This window comes from Anarrhichthys ocellatus, unplaced genomic scaffold, assembly GCF_004355925.1.
Source record: "Anarrhichthys ocellatus isolate YVR2014 unplaced genomic scaffold, GSC_Weel_1.0 scaffold62, whole genome shotgun sequence".
Classification (NCBI taxonomy): domain Eukaryota; kingdom Metazoa; phylum Chordata; class Actinopteri; order Perciformes; family Anarhichadidae; genus Anarrhichthys; species Anarrhichthys ocellatus.
Genome location: NW_022280092.1, coordinates 2161285 through 2168930, shown reverse-complemented (window position 1 = coordinate 2168930; position 7646 = coordinate 2161285). Strand labels below are relative to the sequence as shown.

The window sequence follows — 7646 nt, the reverse complement described above, 5'->3', positions numbered from 1 at the left end:
GTGCGTGTGTGTGTGTGAGATGATCATTTGGCACATTTTGTCCCTGCATTATGTTTCATTTATGTTCCTCAATGACTATATATAGCAATGTGACGGAGTTAAAGGGAAGAACTGGGAAATAGTGAGAGAGAGACAGAGAGAGACAGAGAGAGACAGAGAGAGCGAGAGAGAGGGAGACAAAGTGAGACACCTAGAAGGGATTGTGTTCAAAAGAAGCATTTTCATAAATATGTGTCATCTTCAGTGTGGCTATGTGGAGATAGTGAAAAAGTTACATTTTACATAACAGCATATATCCTTGTGAATCTTTGTCTTCATAAACATTGTGCGCATGTACTGTATATTCCTTATGGCATCTGTAAGAACGTGTATTTTAATAATGTGTTGTGGTAGAGCACAGAACATCTGGATCAAAACACCTTGACAGACAGACAGAGAGAGAGAGAGACAGAGAGAGAGAGAGGAAGAGAGAGAGAGAGAGAGAGAGAGAGAGAGTTGTGTTGATCTCCCACCCTTCATCTTTCCAATATTTTCTTTGTCCTCAGTCTCTCTCTCTCTCTCTCTTTTTCCTCCCGTGCGTTTCTTGCTCTACGTGTGGTTCTGCGTATGCATTTATTTTATTTTCTGTCTGGCCAAGAAAAGGGAAGTGAGGCTCTCAAAGTACAAAACTGGAGCCAAATGAAGCACACACACGTCTGCTGGCCTTTCCTTCACCTTGTCCATCACCGCTCCGTACAGTCTTCATGTTCGCTCTCTCTCCTAACTTCTCTCCTCGGCAAAGCTCCTGCCTGTTTCTCACTGATATACTTCTCTCTCTACCTGCCTGTTAAGCCTCCTCTCTCTTTCTCCCATACAGTACCTCTCTGCTTTTACATCCCCATCTCCTCTCACATCCCTATATCTCTTCCTCTCTGTTCTTCTCCCCATTGCTTCTCTGTCTCTCCCACTTTCTTGCATCTCTCCCGAGTCCATCGTTCTCTCACCGAGTCCTCCCATCAATCCTCCCTACCTCTATCACGCCATCTCCGTTCAGTATCGAGTGAGATGGCGCGTCAGCAAACGCACGAGGACACCGACGGCAAGAGATGGAGTGTGAGAGGGCATGAAGAAAATAACAAAAAAGGTTGGATAGGAGGGAAATATATCGAGGGCCAGATGAAAGAGATAGGAGAGTAGGAAAGAGAGAAATAGAGAGAGAGAAACTGTCCTGTGGGCACAGACATGACTGAAGAGAGTGAGTGGTGAGGAATGAAAGCAAGAGAAGGGCGGAGGACCGAGCAGAGGGAGGAAAACAACAGTGAGGAGGAGAGAAGGACAGAGACGAAGAGCATAGTGCTGAATGAGGGATAAAGCGAGAGAATGACAGAGGGGTGAGAGTATTGCGGCATTTTCTTCTTTTGAGCGTGTATGCTGTCGAAAGTAGGTTAGCGGCAACACACACACACACACATATGTAAATATATGTGTATAGAGAGAGCGAGAGAGGGAGAGTGGGTGGAATACTATACATCATACTTTCACATGGAGTATGTATGTGACACGCAGCACTGTATAAGATCACTGCAGCATGCTTCCATATCTTGAAACACACATTTCTGCACCACCACATAAGCATATATGCTCCTTTTTGTTTCATACATCTCACAATTGGAAATCCTTAAATCTGCAACGCGGAAAGTATGCACGTATGAAAACACACAAACGCTTACACACTATATGCCGACACACACACACACACACACACACAAGCACAACTGTCACAGAACACTCTTGTCAAAATGCCCACCCCTCACACAGCCTCCACAGCCCCGCCGCTCTCCACCCCATCCATGCGTGTGTCATATTGTCGTTCAAGCACACATTTTCATACATGTGCTGTACGCACACAGACCAACACTAGACTTCCCTTCACTCCACTGGTCTGCCAGTAGAGTCCAGACCAGCTGCTACCCTTTAGGAAGGTGCCAGCCTCCCCGATTAATAGAACCAAGCGTAATAGCGCACCATGCACTAGTTTTATTCTGATAAACCACGATTGCTATTTGTTAACTGTAATACATTCACTTGAAATGTTTGTCAAGAAAAGAAAAGGCTAATTTCACTATCCTAATCCTTTATACAGTTTACTTCAGAGACAAGAGTCTGGCTTTGCAAATATGAAAACTAATGGAGCCACAAGGACAAAATAATCACCTTGCCTACTAGTATTCTATCTTTCTCTCTATACATCTGTCTCTTTTTGTGTTTGTTTGTGGTATGAAGGACGTACTTAAAAAATATAGTCAACAACCAATTTATGATTTTAATTTGGTCGTGTGGCATGAGAATGTTTTGAAGAAGAAGAAAAAAAGAAGTCAAAATTTAGCAAACTGTCAGTTTCTATATGGCCCTCGATACTTTCCCCTCCCTTGCTCATCCTCTCTCCCTTCCTCATCCTCTCTCCCTTCCTCACCCTCTCTCCCTTCCTCATCCCCTCTCCCCTCCTCACCCTCTCTCCCTCTCTGTCCTGTTGCATTATGCAGTGAAGCACTAGCAGGACAGCTCAAATGATTGCTTCATTTCCTTGTCATTTTTCCCTCAGAAGCACTGATTTGATAAAGAATGAATAGGATTAAGCACTGTGCTTGAGACCTATCTAGCCAAATTATTTTGATAATCAGCAAACCATAAAAGATAAGAGACATGGTCGCGGCGCCTCATTTTATTCCTGCATCATACATTTTTAATAGACTCACAGAAAAGTTCCTCTACATATTTCAAATATTGCCGTGCATTTTCACACCCAGCAATTCATTTGTAAAATGAATGGATATATTTAATTGTTTTTCAAGCTTTAGCCAGGAATCTTAAAGTCCACAATACTTAATATGGAGTCTACATTCTGACTGTACGAGTTCACATATATTCGTTCCAGAATGAGGATATGCAGTGATCCGCTTTGCTTGTGTCTCCCTACAGCAAACCCACTCGGCAGTGGAGGACATCCACCGCAATAAAATGGCCTCCACAGAGAGGCGTTGTCACACGGGACAATATTGATCCAAAAACAAAACAGGATTTGTACTGTTGCATTCAATACTGTGACCAAAAGCATAAAAATAACAGGTATCAAACACTGTCTGACATGAAACCCAAACCAAACCCATGCGTCAGTGGTAAAAAATAAAGAATGATTCTACACATCCCACTTAGGCACCACGTTGCCAAACAGATAGGAGTGCTCGAAGGCCAGTTTAGCCCTGCTTGGCCTCTCTCAGTCGGATTTAGCATCAATCAGTGTGTAGAGTCTTTACAGTCGCCCACTACTGCTGCCTGTTTATCCACACACCATATGCTGTGTCTCTATCTCACCCCTGCCACCGCCTCTCCCACATATAGCCGAGTTGTCACTTTGTACAAGATGCTGACGGTGGTTTATGTGCGTGCGTGCTCGTGCGTGTGCGTGTGTGTGTGTGTGTGTGCACTGTGGGCTGTGTGTAGAATATCAGTGTAGCATATGACTTTTTTTTTACATGAGCTGTATGTTCAGGTGGCGGTGCAGGTGTGTTAGTATGAATGTGTGTCTGTAGGCCTGACAGTACCTGCTGATTCAACAGTATGCACTTAGCAGCCAAAGAGTGTGTGCGTGTGTGCGTGTGTGCATGTGTGTGTGCCAGCACGCCCTGCAGGTAGAGTGCAGGTTTCCAGCAGAGTTTGTCTCGTAAAAGCCGCAGCACGTGACTAAAGAACACAGGCATAAAAAATAAAAAAATCCCCAAAAAAATCAATCCATCACAGACTCTATTTTTCTCTCTCTCCACGTATCAGAATCCCAAAAATAGCCCCACGTCACTGCACCCTTCACACACACACACACACACACACACACACACACACACACACACACACAGTCATATGCATTCTCAAAGACACACACTGAACACAAACACAGACACACACGTCCGAACTAGCCAGCAACTCAACTGAATTATTCAACAGAGCCAGAATGCACAGCTAAGAGGAAGGGGAAGGAGAAAAACGCAGAGAGAGAGGAGAGGAGAGAGAGAGAGAAACAAAGACCAGAAGGAAATATCTTCTATTCAATGTGCAATGCAGACATGTGTAGATATAGTAAACATGGACGGACAGACGCACACTAGTCTGTTGCCAACAATTCAAGAAATAAAGGACTTTGAGTTTAACAGCATCCGAATTTACACGAACAATAAAAACAGAAATATATCTACACATGATTGTACATCATGAAAAATACAAAAACTCTCTCTATAAGTCTATGATACTTATCTACATATCAGATTGTCTAATAAATCCTAAATGCCATTTGACCATTAAAGACTAACAAAGTTGATTCAGCTATTGAAACCAACATTTCTGTTGTGATTTATGTCCTGGTTGCTACACGGCAGTGTGTTTCCATATCGATTTTGCTTCCATTTCTCAATTGCCACACATGTTACAAGGGCACCTATCTGCAGTATATCAAAAAAGCAGCTGACACGATGCATTCATCAGAATTTCGAGGATCAATTTACAATCTGAGAACATTGTTGCTCGTCATTTTCAGTTTCTGTTGGTGAACCGTTCGTCCTCAGCACTTCATGGCACTATACATTTACATGTATTCAAGATGTTAGCCAATAAACATGAGAAGCCAATGGAATAAAACAAGTACATGTGGATGTAAGATTATCTCACAGACTTTCTGCTTGCCTGTGGTAAAAAAAAATACATTCTGTGCAATTTTGAAAAATGTGAATAAAAGATCTATTCACTTCACGAGTCAACAGGAAGAAAGAGAAAGACAGAAAGAGAAATGGGTAAATGTAGATTCCTTACTACCTAGAATGACCTCAGTGTTACTCCATCTCTAAGAGCACTGTGGGATGACAGACAGATATATTTCAGTAAAACACACAAGCACATGCACAAGGACACACACACACACACACACACACACACACACACACACACACACACAGACAAGGTACAAGTAAACCAATCCTCTGCCAATGAGCAATATCACATCAAGTGAAGCTATAAGGATGTTGCAGGAAGTGGGTGTTTTCTTTAAAACAAAAAAAGGTATTTTAAATGACCTGATTTTATTTTTTTCTTGAGACTGATTTATCAGGTTACTTTTTTTTCGGAAGACAACGCTACAGATGAAAAATACATACGACACATAATGAGAAAAATAACATGTATTGTCCAAGTGTGAAAAAAAATACAGAAAAACAATCTAAATAGATTAGTCTCTATAAGTTCAATTTTGTTTCTAGTTCTTGTGAGCGTGTACATGTGCGTGTGTGTGTGTGTGTGTGTGTGTGTGTGTGTGTGTGTGTATGTGTGTATGTATGCTCATGCAAACCCGAGTGCCGAGTCTGCCCGTAAGGACTCAGGATACAGATCAATTCACACATTTATTACCAGACAGTCAAAGGTACGAGGTAGGCAGATTGAGCCCAGAGGGCAAACACAGAACACACACACAGGAATCACAACACACATACAAACGCACTTCTTATTGCCAACAATTATGAGCAAACTAAACTAGAAAAGGCTTGCAGCTGTCAGGATGTTCTGCGAAGTATCCCCAAAACTTCAAACAAATGCTTTAAATTACCATCGCAAAAAGGCGGAAGCGGCCAATTAGAGCGAGGCCAAGCTGCAGTCGAGGGGAGGAGAGAGAGAAAAGAGTGATGGATTGGCTTTGAGTGAAAGACAAAAAGTACAGGTAGTGAAACGTGAGAGGAGATGCCAAATCTTCACTTCCTATCAGTCAAAGAGAGAGAGAGAGAGAAATCTGTTCAGTCACATTATGGGAACTCACCTCCAATCTGGTAAAACCATGAAATGTCATGTTTCTTTGCTTAGGTTTTGGGTTATGCTCGAGGCTAAGCATGTAACTGTTATGGTGAGGGAAGTCTCTACCAAATGTATGTAAGTCAAAGCAAAGTCTGTCTCAGTGACAAAAACAAGGTTGTGTGTGTGCTCTGGCTGCAGTGCAGCTGAGTGTTTGACTCTTCACCGCTTTGTGTTAAATGATTTATATGCAGACAGGCAGTTTGATTCTCTCTCTCTCTCTCTCTCTCTCTCTCTCTCTCCATTGTTTCGCATTAGTCTACCCCTCTCTATAATGTCTCTGTCTTCCTGACTTCGTCACTCCATAGTCCATCTCACTGTTCTCTCTCTCTACTCCAGCTGCATATTAGAAGCAGAGCAGGAACAGCTTTGTACCTCATCTCCTCCACTCTTTCCTTCCCTCCTCTGCTTTAGAACAGCACACTTTATCCCACAGAGAACTACCCCAATACTTACTATTAACTTGTGTTAATAATGTGGCAACGCTATAGAAACACAAACACATATGCGCCATGAAAATGCTGTCAACTTTCCTGACAATCAGGTCTTTACGTCAACTATAGAACATAAGAGGAAAGAGGGTGGAGGGAGGGGGGGGGGGCTTTAGTCTGGCCTGGGGTGAAAGATAGAGACTCATGGATGTGACCACATTGAGGAGATCAGCAGCATCTACTGTAAGAGTGCATGTGTGCGTGTTTGTGTATTTTTTTAATGAAAAAGCATAAGAGTGACTGGACCACAGACTTTCGTCAACAAATCCATAAGACCATGTGCATTCAAACAAAAACAAATCTGTCCACGCACAAACAATACAAAATTAAGCTGATGTTAAGTCTGTGTAGTTATCAGCTGACAGTTGCAAGCTGGAGAAAGGCCAATAAATAATTTAGATTCTGCAGTGAACGTAGATCACTGACTCTCCACATCCACCCAAAAACACCCAGGTCTCTCTCTCTCTCTCTCTCTCTCTCTCTCTCTCTCTCTGTTCCTGGTTACGTCTCACTTTCTCCTCGTCTGCCTCTCTTAATCACTTATATGTACCGTCACTATGCGTGTCTCTGGTCTCGACTCACATTATTGCAAAGGAAGTGAGAGACTTTTCTTGGTGTTGGCCTGATCAGGTACACCATTGGGGGAAAAAAAAAACCTGCTACACACTCAGACACACTCACGGACCAGAAAATATTAGAGTGCTTCCCTCGGCAATTTGCTGACACAATCAGGAAGTAACACACACACAACACGCTTTCCATCAACCTGCATTTTTAGAAAGAAAATGAGTGACACATCTTCTTTTACAGTATATTGGAAACAAAAGATGGAGGTCGACTCCTCAGTGAAACAGCTGGGCCAAGAGGTTACACCTAGTCTCCAATGGACATTTGATCGGTCATTGATTCTACGTCTTACAGGATCAGATATGGAACGAGGAGATTCAGGCACTGCTACTCACTCACAAGCACACACAACACAAAACGCATGCCATCTACAGTTAAGCATAAACTGACAGCATGCTTTATATTTTGCTGAATTAACATTGTTTCTTTAGTCCACAGAATTACTCTGAAGAATTTTCTAACTTCCCATCGTATGATAATGAAAGCGAGGTTAATTTACAGAACACATTACTTGTATTATATTTCCTATTGAGCTGGTCACTATAGATAGCTAGAACATATATTGACTTCCTCTCCATTTACAGTACAGAAATACACACTTAAAGTGTATGCTGATATAGTGTGTGTGTGTGTGTGTGTGTGTGTGTGTGTGTGTGTGTGTGTGTG

At 42.3% G+C, this 7646-nt stretch overlaps 1 protein-coding gene across 15 annotated transcripts in view; it reads right to left on the bottom strand.

Moving 5' to 3' along the window:
- Positions 1–7646, bottom strand: part of cacna1aa (calcium channel, voltage-dependent, P/Q type, alpha 1A subunit, a) — a 71998-nt gene that overhangs the window by 55712 nt on the left and 8640 nt on the right. The gene's annotated exons all lie outside the window — the stretch shown is intronic.